Genomic DNA, 13,098 nt, shown 5'->3' with positions numbered 1-13,098 from the left:
GGTGGGAAACGCACTGGGGAAATGTTTAAGGTCAGCTCTGAGACACAGGCTGAGATTGCCTCTAACAATAGGGACCGCAACGTGCTCGAGGCCTCGTGTCTGCTGCTCCCTGTCGCTGGGACATGGCTCTCGTGCCATCGCTGTTGCTGTTAACACCACTGGGTCTTGCTGGGAGCAATCCCTGGGGCTGCCTGCACCTGTGCTGTCTCCCACTGCAGGTTTGCAGCCAGGCAGTTCCACAAATGGCAGTTCCGGACCCTTGCTGCCCACACCTGAGGATTTCATAACCTGCCCAGGGTAAGCAGTGCCATAGATTGACCACAGGACCGCCAGGGTATTTTTAGCTGTAAATCTGTTTGCAAGCAGCAGCTCCCAGAGCAGGAGGGATGTTCTGGTTTCATCCCCAAGTGGAGGTATCAATTAAGAGATAATGAATGTGGCACTTGTGATGTGTACGTGTTTTCCGCGGTGCTGCAATCGGGCAAGCTGAAGGAATGTTGCCCAGGAGCCCAACCACTGGGGCCGGTGTGAGCACCTTGTGCAAGTTGTAATATCTCATTAAAACGTTGCAAAACCTGCCACTGCAGCAGCGAGCAGCTGCGGGAACTGCCTCGGTGTGAGAAGGGCAGTGCAGTGCAATGGTCTGCAGGGAGGAGATCACGGGGACTGGAGGTGGAGGCAATGGGGTGAAAGTGGCAGGGAAAGTGCTGCAGTGCTGCCCCAGGCTGAGCTGCAGGCAGTCCTGCCCCTGGGAGCCTGATGCACCCTGCCTGTCCCAGCTCCCCCACAGCACAGGTCATGTCCCAGCTGCTGCAGCAGCGCAGCTCAGAGCCCTGCGGGCTGCTCTGAGCACACCGTAGTGTTTGCTTTTGCGTCCTCTGTGTGTGCTTAGGGGCAGTTAATGGCATTAGCTCAGTCAATGCCTTTCCCCTCTCCAGAAGAGCCTCTGTGCTGGCAAAAGTGAGGGAACATTCATACGGCACACTGCGCTGAGAGCAGAACTCCGCCAGCAGCCACAGCCAGGCCTGGAGCATTTCCCCCTGGAGCCATTAGCAACCCCTGGGCAGCCTCATGAGAGGAAGAGGCTGGTACAGCACATGAGTTGCAAATGGGGAGTGCAAAACCTTATGTCATATTTTCACGTTGGAACCATTGAGAAAACGCAGGCAGCTTTGTGCAGAGCTGATGTGTGAGATTCTCCGTGTGTGCTGTGCCCTGCCCCAGGCAGCACAAATGCACGTGGGCAGAGAAAGAGCCTCGTGAGTTCTGCACAAGGTTGGGGGAGCATCTCCCCTGATAAGGAGGGGGCCCAGCCCAACCCCTGCAGCTGCCTGCTCTCCTCTGCTCTTAGCACACACTTCTCCAGTCCTTCTTCATTCTCAACAGGAGAAAATACCATTTACAACCAGAAAAAGTAGCCGATGGCTGAGCTGTGTGAGCCAGGCCACAGGGCCCGTTGCCTAAATCTTGGCCATCACACCAAACCCAGGGCCAGAATGCTGCGACAGTGCAGGGCCCCGCTCTGCTGGCAGGGGGTGATGTGTGGGACAGGAATGCAAGGGCAGTTCAATCCAAGGTGACATTTGGGGCTTTGCTGTCAGTGGGTTCACAGCAGGAGGAAAGGGACTGCGGCTCAGGTCATGCCCTGCCAGGCAGGGGAGCTGTGGGGTGGGCTGAGTGTTGCTACAAGCCAGCGTGAAATCTGAGTTATGCATGCACAAAAACATAACATCCCCTCTGCTGGTGGGAGCTCTGCCTGGTGGGTAGACATGAAAACACAAGGAAAAGGGTTACATAAGGAAGGATGTGGCCCCATCCTGCCCTCAGCACAGAGCTCCTGCGCATGCTGCAGCTATCCAGCACCTCCAGGATCTGGCTCCAGCCATGAGCTGGGCTGTGCTTTGTGCAGAGGACAGGAGAAAAGCTGCAGGATGCTTTGTCCTGGCCTTGGTGAGGCAAAGCCCAGCACCCACTGCACGGGTTTGGGCACAGGGGAGTCTCACGGGGCCAGGTCCTACCAGGCAGGAGCTGGGTGAGGTCTGGGATGGACGTTGCTCCAGGAAGCCGAGGGGCAGAGGCTGACTGCTGTGAGCATCTCTCATGCTGTTGCCTTCGGCTCCACCCCATGGGCCCTGGTCACAGTAGTGGCACATTTTGGTGCCTCCTTAGGTTATGCCTGTTTCTCAGCATGTCCCCAGCTCAGGATGTGAGCTCTGCCCTGGGGAGCTGCCCCCAGCAAAGTGCTGTGCTGCTCCTGTGCTGCTCCAAAGTGGGACTGTGTCAGCCTGCCTCCTACAGCCACCCCTGCACAGAGGGGGACACTCTGCATGTCACGTCCACCTCCAGAAAGCCCCCATCCCAGGGGGATGGGAATCGCGGCTCTTCCCACAGAGCTGCTGAGATGCATGAGCCAGCGGAGCGGTGACACTGATTGCAGCTGACAGTGCTTCTGGGGGGAGCAGTGTTGCCAAAGCTGCTGCTGCTTGGGGATGGCGAGCATCCACACTGCACAGAGCCAGGCTGCAGACACACGTGCTGAGCTCTGCACTGGTCCCAGCATGGAGGCAGCTCCCTGCACAGGGCTGCAAGGGCTCCTTTGAGCAGCAAATGGTTAAGGGAATTAGGATGGAAAATTGATAAGAATAGTTCGGTAGCTCCTGTAGGAAGATTTAAGTGATTTAGCTTAATTATCATCATTACATTTTCAGTCTCTCTGCTAATAATTATAAGACAATAGAGCGCTATGTGAATGCAGCTGCCTGCTCTCCCTCTCACCCCAAGGACAGCTGGCAGTGAGGGGATGTGGGACTGAGGGATGCTTTCCTCCTCTGCAGCCCCAGCTCCAATCCAGTGTCCCAGGAGAGTCCCCAGGCAGGTACCATAGCAGGAGACAACATGAGCAAGGGGGGTGTGCTATGTTCCCATTCTGCACAGACCATAGAGAGCAGCCAGAGCCATGGGAAGCCCTTCCCCAACACACCACCTGCCTTTGGCTGGTCACAGTGTCACCCCACTGGAGGGACCTCTGTCCTCCTCACTTTGGCTCAGCATCAGTAGCACCCCATGGCCCTGCCCTGTGCTCCCCAGTACCCACATGGATCCAGCTCTGGTCCATGTAGTGCTGGAGCAGCTCTACGAGCTCAGCGGACACTGACACTTGCTCTTCCTCGTGGCACATCTGTGTGCAGAAAGCTATTTCAGGATCCAACACAATGCTCCCTGATGTCAGCTCCAATTAGCTCTATCCTGTAAGGGCAAAGTCCCCTGACACCTGGCTCCGGTGGGACAATGACATTAAAACATCCCAAGTGCTCACATGGCTTCCCTGGGCAAAGCATGAACATCGTCCCAGCACAGCTCCCAGCTGCTCCCCCCATAACCACAACAGCGAGAGATGGAGAATCTGAGGCATTTAATCTTTGCATTGTCCTCCCCCACAATGGCATTCTCCTTCTCCAAATAACCACGAGCTGAAGACACAACAACACGTTGCTTCCCCCCAGATATCTCCAATGAAACAAATGGAGGAAGTGCAGAGGGGTTGGAGCAGAGCCTGCTGCTGGTTGCGGGACATAGAGGGGACCCCGCCAGGAACCCACAGCCCCTGCAGGCACCAGTGGGAAGCCTGGGACAGGAGAGGTGCTGGGAGCTGCTCCCAGCCCCCATGGCAGCCCCGTGAGCAGCAGCCTGCACAGCCGTGCTTTCCCTCCCTGAGGAATACTGCCTGCTAAAAGCAAAGGTAGGGAAATTGCTTGACGGAGTCATTTGGTAATTGTTCAAAAGAAGAACTTGTTTTCTTCGTCTTGCAACCCAAAATTGCACAATGAGGTTTGCACTATCTGCGTGTTTGCAAGTTGAAAGCTTTGGGGAAATATAAAATTCAGCCTGTAAAAGGGGAATAGTTCTGCAGCCACTACTGACATCAGGGGCTGGGCCTGATGTGCAGGTGCAAGGCAACATGGCAGCAGAGGGAGATACATGGAGCAAGGAGGGCATTTAGGAGCTCGTTTTGCTGTGTTGCCATAAGAACAGTTACAGCAGTGCTGACTTGGAGCTGTTAAACACACAGCCACCCTTCAGCACGGCACAGAAGACAGCACAGGTCATGGGGCTGGCTGTGCAACAGCCTGTGCTCAGGGTTTATCATTTGCATTGCTGCAAGTCCTCTGGACCTCACACATGGACTTGGGACATAGAAGAGAAAATCCCAGCAGTACTGGAGCATAAGGCAATGGCTACAGACCCTGTTTCATTCCACTCTTAAAAGGCTACTGATGTTAAAAAGGAAATGGGGATTAAAACAGAGGAACTCATAAAAACCTTCCAGCCCAGTTTTGTCCCAGTTTTAAAAGGTAAAATCTATACTGTGTTCTCAGACATTGTTGCAAAATCAAATCACTTTCAGCCTCTTGCCTTACTTAACCACAGGCTACCTCCACGCAGGGTGCTGCTCAGAACCCAGGCCTGTGCCTGGCCCAGAAACCTGAGCCACATGAACCTTGCCAAAGGGCACACAAGGAGCTTTGGAGTGATGGTCTCAAGCCAGCGAGCCTCCAAGGGACTGCTGGTGCGTGCTGTGCTGTGCCATGCTGTGCTGCTGTGCCAAGGGGTGCACTCCCAGCCAAGACAAACAGCACCACACACACATCCCAATGGCTGCCCCTGCTCCCCGAGCTCTGTTTTATCCAAGGCACAGAACTGCAGCATCATAGAATGGCTGGGGTGGAATGGGACCTCTCCAGCCTGCCGCTGGGAGCTGAGTGAGTTGCCACTTGATCTGCTGCCTCCTTTCCCAGACAGCACGTCGTGCCCGGTTGCAGCTTTCATAGCTTCATTACGGATGACGTATCTCATACCACAGGGGATGATATTCACACAGCAGCTCTCACTATCTGACATCTGCATTTACATTACAGCGTGGTGAAGCCCCCACGCTCTGCACGCCTGAGACCCAACACATTCCCTTAGCCTCAGTCCCCTCTCCCTGTTTGCAGGTGGGGGTCCATGACCCCGCACAGCTATGGGCAAGGATTTGTGCTTGAGTGTCCCCATCCAGGGCACTGCCACCTACAGTGCCACCCTCTGCCACCCCTTTCCTTAGAGATGCCCCGGCATGGCGAGCAGCGCTGGCTGTAGGTAGCCAGCCATGGGCTGGACTTGAAACCAGGCATGATGAGTTATTTATGAGCAACGGGAGGGAAATGGCAATAAATAATACATCGGTGCTCTCACATTCTGTGTGCATGTGTGTGTGGATAAATATTTCATTCAGCAGGAATACATGTAGACGCTTGTTGATAAATAAAAATTGGAAAATGTTCCATTGGATGGCTTTAAATGTGACTCCAAACTCGCATCCGAAGAACAGCGTGTACCCTGCTACAGCTCAAAGATGCTAATTTCCCTCAGCAGAGGCTGCCTCAACCGTATCATTGCACAGCGCCTGGTGCAGCGCACACCCCAGAAACGTACGGCCCAGCTCTCCTTCCACACCGCTATTTTAGCATCGCTTTCCTAGCAGTGGTATTCAGGCAGCTCCTCTAATTATACCTTGTGCCGACTGGGCTGGGGATGCAGCTGTCAGGTTCTAAACAGGCGCAGAGACCCAGAAAGCAGCACGTTGCCTTTTTCTGCGTGCCATTGAAGCTCAGTGTGTTCAGGCATGACTGACGATGCAGAACTCGTTAGTGCCGTTTAATTAGGCAGGTGGTTCTTCTCATAGGAAGAATGTGAGATACAGAGAGGGACAACAGCAGTTCCACGGGCTTTGCTGAGGCTGCGCTCCAGGCTCAGGCTGACATGCACAGCTCCTGGGCTCCCATTTCCTAATTTCTGTGGGTTTGCAGAGCACGTTGCTCTCTTCTGGCTCCATGTACAATGCTGGAGGTGGAAAGGTTGAGTGTGCCTAGTCTGACCTGTTTCCACATTGCAGGGCTCCTCTTCTTCCAGCCCCTTAGAAGTGCTCAGGTGCCGTTATATGTCATGAAATAAGTTAGAAGGAAGATAGATCACTCCTATGCCCCATCTCCTCCTTTCATCCAGTTTATCACCCCGAATAAACTGGAGTAATTGTGCAGAAAATTGCTTGATCCACAACAAGCCCATGAGGAATTTCTGCACCAGGTAAGCAGCAGTGGTGCCCTGACACAGCGGGCCAGGTGAAGGGCTCCTCAGTTCTGCACCAAATGAGCACAGTGCAGTGCTCTCCACTGCTCTGGGATGAGCCTAAGGAGGAGCAAAAACACCATCACTGGCAATGCAGCTCACATCCAGCATGGTCTCTGCAGGTGGGTGCCAATGAGAGCTCATCCCTGTGGCTGTTCCCTAAGAGCACAGAACCCACATCCCTGCCCTGCACATCTGGGTGTGAGGACAGGCAGAAGCAGGTCACAGGGACAAGAGACTGAACCATCCTACATAACAACATGAGGAGAGCCTCCACCCTGCAGAGCTGTGTGCTGCCTGCAACAAGCAGAGAGGCTATAAAAATAGTGCCTATTGTGCAGCACGCTGCGGGCAGGTTGTGTAACACGGCTCCATGGAGGACACAGGAGGGCTGTGGGGATGTGGGGCAGCTGGGCACCGTCCTTGTTCTGCATTTGTGCTCCTCCAGCTGGCCCTGCTCTGTGCATTCCCAGCTGTGGGATGCCTTAGGGTTGCTAAATCCATCGTAAGTCAACTTTCAGATTTATTTATCCAGCAATATCACCTCACCACGAGGCAGGTGGAGGCAGCCCAGCCATGGCTCTGCACACCCCAGCTTTGCTGTGCCAGTGCTGCCTCTGCACAGGGCTTGGCAGTGTCTCATGGGGCGAGGACCAGGACATAACCTGCCCTGTTTCCAAAGGGAAGGAAGGCTCCAAACAGATCCTCCTCCAGGTTTCCTTCCCCCGAGCTTTTTCTCACCCTCTGCCTCTCCCCTGAGATAACCATCAGTGATACTGTGGTTTAATTAATGTTTTTGACTTTTAGCACACGGATGGGATTTCTCCTCTGTGCTGTTGCCAGAAGATTTCTGCTCCTGCCAGGCAGCCGGGCAACCTGGGCTGGTGGGAGCAGCTCCACAGTGTTCCTGCAGCTGGCAGCCAAATAAAGGGCTGTGTGCTGGGGGCTGTGACCTATAGCAGCCCCATTTACCTGCGTAAGAAAAGGGGGTGTGATCCACATGTAGCTGTCCCCTGCTGGCTGTGGGCTCAGGGACCACTGAGTCTATCCCCACCATGCAGCCCTGGCCCCACTGCACCAAAATAACCACTCAGACCCAGCTGTCAGCCCTGCTGCTCTGGGGCACCAAAATAGCCCCACTAGCAGCCAGCACATTGCTGCTGTCCAGGGCTGTTCTGCTTTTGTCCAAGATGCTCAGACGATGTAAAATTAGACTTCCTTTAAAATGCATCCCTACTGTTAAAAGAAATGCTAATAACACGTAGCCTCGGGGCTAAAGATGGAACCAGGCCCACCAACGCCTTTGCCATCCAAAGCAGCACTCAGGAGCCAAGGAGAGCTGCTCCAGAGCCAGCTTCTGCCACAGCTCACATCCCTGCACCCAGTGCAGGTGGCTGCCTCTAATTACAGGGAGGGCTTCTTCCCAGGGTGTTTAATTAGCGCCATAGGGCAGAGATGTGCTGTGAGAGCCAAGGCAGCCTTGGCGCAGTCTGGTTGGCAGCATGGCCATGCCAAGGAGCAGTGTGTGGGAGCTCAGTGCATGGCACCAGCGGGTGCTCCAGCCCTCACAAGATGCAGTACCTGGGCATCCCATTGGGACAGGCAGGAGTTGAGCCACACCACGCAGCACAAATCCCCTACAGCACTCTGGGATGCTGAATCTCCAGGCTCCACAGGGAGCATGAGGCTCTCACAGCACCCCAATGAATCCTTGAGGCCAAAGAGGTCTGAAGAACTGACGGCAGGTAAAGGTTTAACCCGCACTAAGCCCTGCAGACAGGCTGGAGGGACGGCCCTGCAAAGCAGCTCCACCACACACCTCTTCCTGCCACATCCCCCAACACCAGGTTGATTTTCTGTCTAGACACGGCGGATTTGCAGTGCAGCTCTCTGCACCTCAGCTTCGCTTCTGTGTCATTTCACCAGGAGAGCAATAAAACAAATGGCTTTTTGTGGGCAGTTGCACACTGAATTCCAGCTCTGCCCACTGAGAAGCCTGAAAGGAATTGTGCAGCACACAGCCAGTGCCCCAGGAGTGTTTTCATAAATAAATTGGGAGGTTTCAGTGGGATCTTTAATACACACTAAGCAGGAGCCTGTCATAGACGCAGCCTCTTGCTAAGGGACAGCAGAATCTATCTTGTTTGCAACAGCAGATCAATCCGTGCAGATTTTCCCCAAGTGGTTTCTCAGTGCCATTAATGACTTGTCCCTCCCGGTTGCACAGAACTCCATTTGCAAGCACTGGATACCACAAATTACTTCACTCGCTTTCAAGATGCTGAAGCTGCCCTTAAGCTCAATACTGCAAGTTATTGCAAGCATCTGTCCTGCTTTCCTCTGAGGTGCCATGAGGAAAACCTTGCTGCCTGGCTGCCTCCCAAGTTCCTGCGTTCCTACCCTTTGTGGAATCATGGAGCTGCCCTGTGACAACCAGAGGATCCCACTGCTGGGGCTTCTTTGGGTTTTATCTCTGTGCACAGTCATAGAGGGGGAAGGTGGCCAGGTGAATTGATGTGGGCCAGCACAGAACTCCCAGCATCCAGGTGCCACCTCAGGCTCCAGGTTACCAGCAGACAGCTGCCTTCTCCAGCTGAAGGCCCAGGCCTCTGAGAAACAGCCCAGGCCCAAAAACCCAGCCACAGGTGAACCTGTGTGAATGGACAGAGCATTTCCATGTGAAAGAAGGGCTCCTCCATATGGAAAAGGAAAAACCAGGGAGACTGCAGCGCCAAGCCAACATGAAAAGCGAGCTCATGCATATGGACCTGGTGTGAGAGCCTACAAACACCCCTTGTGCTAAAGGATTCCCACGTGTGTTTCACAGCTTCTTCACACACAACAACCCAGTCCTGGACAGCAAATGGAGTCCTTTACCATCCTGCTACATTTTCCACGGATTTCAAACCCTAAAAAAAAAGCAAATGATTACAAAGCCATTTAGATAATAACCATGCAGTTATGCCATGAGAAAGAGGAAAACAGCAAGAGGATTTATGAAAAGCCAGGCTTACTCAGCTTTTAACACAGCACAGGTTTTCACTCAGGCATTTCTAGAATGAGGATTTTAAGTTAAGGTTGATGATAGCTTGAAATAATAAGCTCCGTACTGTCTACAAGGCTTTTATTCTATTAACTCCTGCATTGCAAACAGGATGATAAATTCACTCGGTGCTGGCTGTAAGCACCCAGAAGACCTCAGATACAGCCATGCACAGCCCCTTGCTGACAGCTCCCTGCAGCATCCCACGGGCTGTGGAGGTACAGATCCGTGTCACTGCAGCTGATTGATCCTTCAACAGTCCAACTTTGTGAGCATTCTAAATTCCTTATGCTGGATATGTCTCTGGGAAGCACAATGGCAGCAGCACCTCTGCAGTGACACAGGGAAATTCAAGTCCCAGTTCCCCTGCCCCTTCCCAGTGTTTTTCCATGGCCTGGTTACCCTTTGGACACCTCCCAAGTTCCTTCCTGCGGTGGTCTCTGAAATTCATTTAAACCAGGAAATTACCCTGCCTGTTTTTCTCCACCGACTCCATGTGTCCAGGCTGACAAATGACAGCAGGACGGGATGCCAGCCACCATTTAACTCTTCACCACCAGGGTGAGACCCTTCTCCATGACACCCGACCTCCAGGTCCACATGAGAACCACAGGGACACAGCAGCAAGAACTCAATAGGACTAAAGTACCAAGGGGTGGTACCAAGGAGCTGGGCTGCAGCCAGGCCAGGTTGAGCCCAAACGGCCACACAGAGATGGCTGCTAGAACAAGAGTTGGGAAAGATGATTATTCCAGGATGGGAAACAAAGATGGCCCGATTTCTTTTGAAATGGAGAGTAGCTCTTCAGACAGCAGCAAGCATGAGCCTGCACAGCCTGCAGTGGGGAGGAAGATGAGAGCTTGCCTGGACCCCATCCAAGCAGCACAAGGGAGACGTGCCGAGGCAGCAGGAGCTCTGAGCCCTACAGCACCAGGTTGGGTTTGCTGGGCACAGCCAGAGGCTGCACAGCTGTCCTGGGCTGCAGCATTGCTTGCTTTGTACCATGAGTCAGTGCCAGGCAGGGTGGCACTATCACGGCCACGTCCTGCAGCAGGGCCCCACACCTCCAGCAGAACCGGGGAGATGGGAGTGATTCACAGCTGTTGGCAGGAGCTGGGCAGGGGGACAAGAAGAGCTGCTGGTTATTTCACAGCCTGCATAGCACTGGCCCTGTAAATCAGGTGAGGGAGACACAGCAGACTCATTGCTGCAGGATTAAGTGCTTTTTATTTTGCTGGTGTTATGCCAACACCATTGAGCAGCCTTGTTTCATCTCCCTCTCACTTCCAGGGGCCTTAAATAAAATCTTCTCTGTGCTGTTTGTGATGTGGATAAATAAAGCACCAGCACGTGGCCAGTGGATTGGGGAAGGAACACCACGAGCTGCATGGGGACAGGACAGCTGAGTGCCACCAGCAGAGCTCTGGTACCCAAGACCATGGTGGCCTCCAACAGCCCACTGCTGTCTGCGGCAGGTGGCCCACATACAAACCACATCAGCAAAGGGAAGGATGGCTTTAGCTAGAAACAAGTCTGCCCCGTTATATAGCCTGCAACATTTAAAGTGTTATCTGTACAGAAAATGTTCCATTTCCAGGGAAATGGATCACTTATGTGACAGCTGTAAAACCCCATTAATGAAAGGATAAGAGCTCTGTAGCTGCTACAAAATCCACTTGCTTTTTTTTTTCCTCCCCTCATCTTCAGTGTAGCTTACAATTCAATTTACGCTCCAGAACATTTGTTCAGCGTGGCAAAGTCGAGTAATGGGAAAACAATCCCAGCTCCAAGCAGGTAAGAAACATGTGGGGCAGGAAGGCTGATGGCAGCACCCAGCAGCTCCCATCAGGGCTGCATTTCGGATGCTCAGGCACAAGTGCATTTTGTGTTGACTGTTGCACAGACTTGCAGTGCAGAGTCTCCATTTATTTGATTTGTACCGCCTGAAGGAAAAGGCTTTTGCTGTCTTCATGCACTCTAAGCATTTGGCTTCAAAATAAAAGCTCCGGGGACCTGTCATCACATGTGTTCTTTCCCATAAAAGAAGGGCAAGTTGCAGCCTTTTCAAGCTGAATTGCAGAAAAGTGCTTGAGCTCTGTGCTGCTGCTCTGTGTTGCTCAGAGACGACCTTGCAAAGGTTGCTTTTTAAAGCAGCTAACTCCTCTTCCTACAGCTTTACATTAGAGCTGCCACATCCTGACTTTCTTGCTTTACCTGGAGGACTTTGATGGCCTTTGGAGGAGTCAGAAAAGGAGCAACATGGCTCAGGCTCTTCCACCCTGAAGAAATGCTCTCGGGACTTGATCCAACACAGCCAACCGAGTGACCTCTTCCACTATGGACACCACAAGTGCTCACGTGCACAGTACACGTGTAACAGCCCAGTGCACCTCTGTACGATGGAAACAGGTCCTGCCTGCTGAGCTCTGGGCAATACCCTGAGCATCCAGTGAGCTTGGGCAGGGCTTCCTCTTCCCCAGCTGTGCAGAGGGCTGTGGCAGGTATGTGATGTGTGTAACACAATGTGGTCAGCCCTGCTCCTCTGGCCTCAGGACTGTATGCACAACCCAGGGCTGCAGAGAAAGAACAGCAGCTCCCCAGTTCCTCCCAGCACAGGTACTGGTTTCTCTCTCAGGCACCTCAGTTCTGCGCAGTGCTCTTCCTGCAGTGTTAAACCCAGGTGCCTGTCCTGGAGCAGTGGGTGGGATGCTGCAGCCTGTGGGGACCACAGCACTGCTACTGCAGCAACCTCTGCAGCACCTGCCTGCAGCAGAACAGCCTCAGCCAGCCAGCCAGCTCCATCCTCACTATTAGAGGGGACAAAAACGTATCCCAGCCATTTACTGAACAACATAACAGAAAGATTCGAAAGCCATTTCCAGTTCCGCATCACTGCCAAGTGCAGTTTTGCTCCAAAAGCTTCAGCTTGCTCCAACAGCACTGCTCATGCTGTACCAGATCTCTCACCCTCTCCTCTCACTCCCCACCTCCCCTCCCTCCTCCTCCTGTTTTTCCCATTTCTGCTTGGAGGAGCAGCAGAGATGAAGCACAGCCTTCCCTGGCTCTTCCTGCAGGCTCTGAATTGCCCAAACCAGTCAATTTGGTTCAGCCCCTGCACCTCTTTTGCACACTGCTGACAGTCTGCAGAAATCACGACATCTTTTACTCTTCCCCTGGAACAGTGAGAGCAATGGGACACAAGTGCTGGGTGCACACTTAAAGAAACCATCAAGAGAAGCTTTGCAGCTGGAGGATGCAGAAAGTCTGACCTGACCCATGCTCTGTCCAGTGGCTGATGCTGCCCATAGCAATCGCCTACCAGCTCTCTGCCAGCTTCTTCCACTACCTCTAAGAAAAACACGAGCCTTGAAGGCACCCACAGGTTCTGCAGGGAACTCTGGTATTCAGGACACACACAGAGGTGGCCTGCAGCAATCACAGCTCAGCCAGCAGCGGGGTCATGGGGGCTGCTGACCCAGGAGCCCTTGCTTTCTCCAGCAGCTCCCTGCCCTACTTCTCTTTCATAAATGCGCAATTGTGACACGGCATTATATAATTCATCATGTTACATCGACATCAGGGCCGTGCTTTTACAGTTTATTCCATGGAGCACTGGAGCTGACACAGAGGGGACAAACTGTACTGCAGGAGGCTTCCTCATTCAGGGCCTGATTCCCAGAGCCCCTACACCACAGCCCTATCAGACAAAGCAAGAATACCCAGTACCCAGATGCCACTAATTCTTCCCCACTGCCAAACACATCACACTCAGCCACCCAGATTGATCTGTGAACCAGCTGTCATTCCTGGGTTTGTTTTTTGGAAAGAAAAGTTGGGCTGCTGCCTTGTAGTCCATTTTCCTCCAGGTTTTTAATGGCACCTGACGTTCT

This window comes from Coturnix japonica, chromosome 12 (assembly GCF_054131305.1).
Source record: "Coturnix japonica strain WE chromosome 12, WE-NBRP24, whole genome shotgun sequence".
NCBI classification, from domain to species: Eukaryota; Metazoa; Chordata; class Aves; order Galliformes; family Phasianidae; genus Coturnix; species Coturnix japonica.
The sequence above is the reverse complement of the archived record's forward strand: the minus strand, read 5'-3'. Positions refer to the sequence as shown.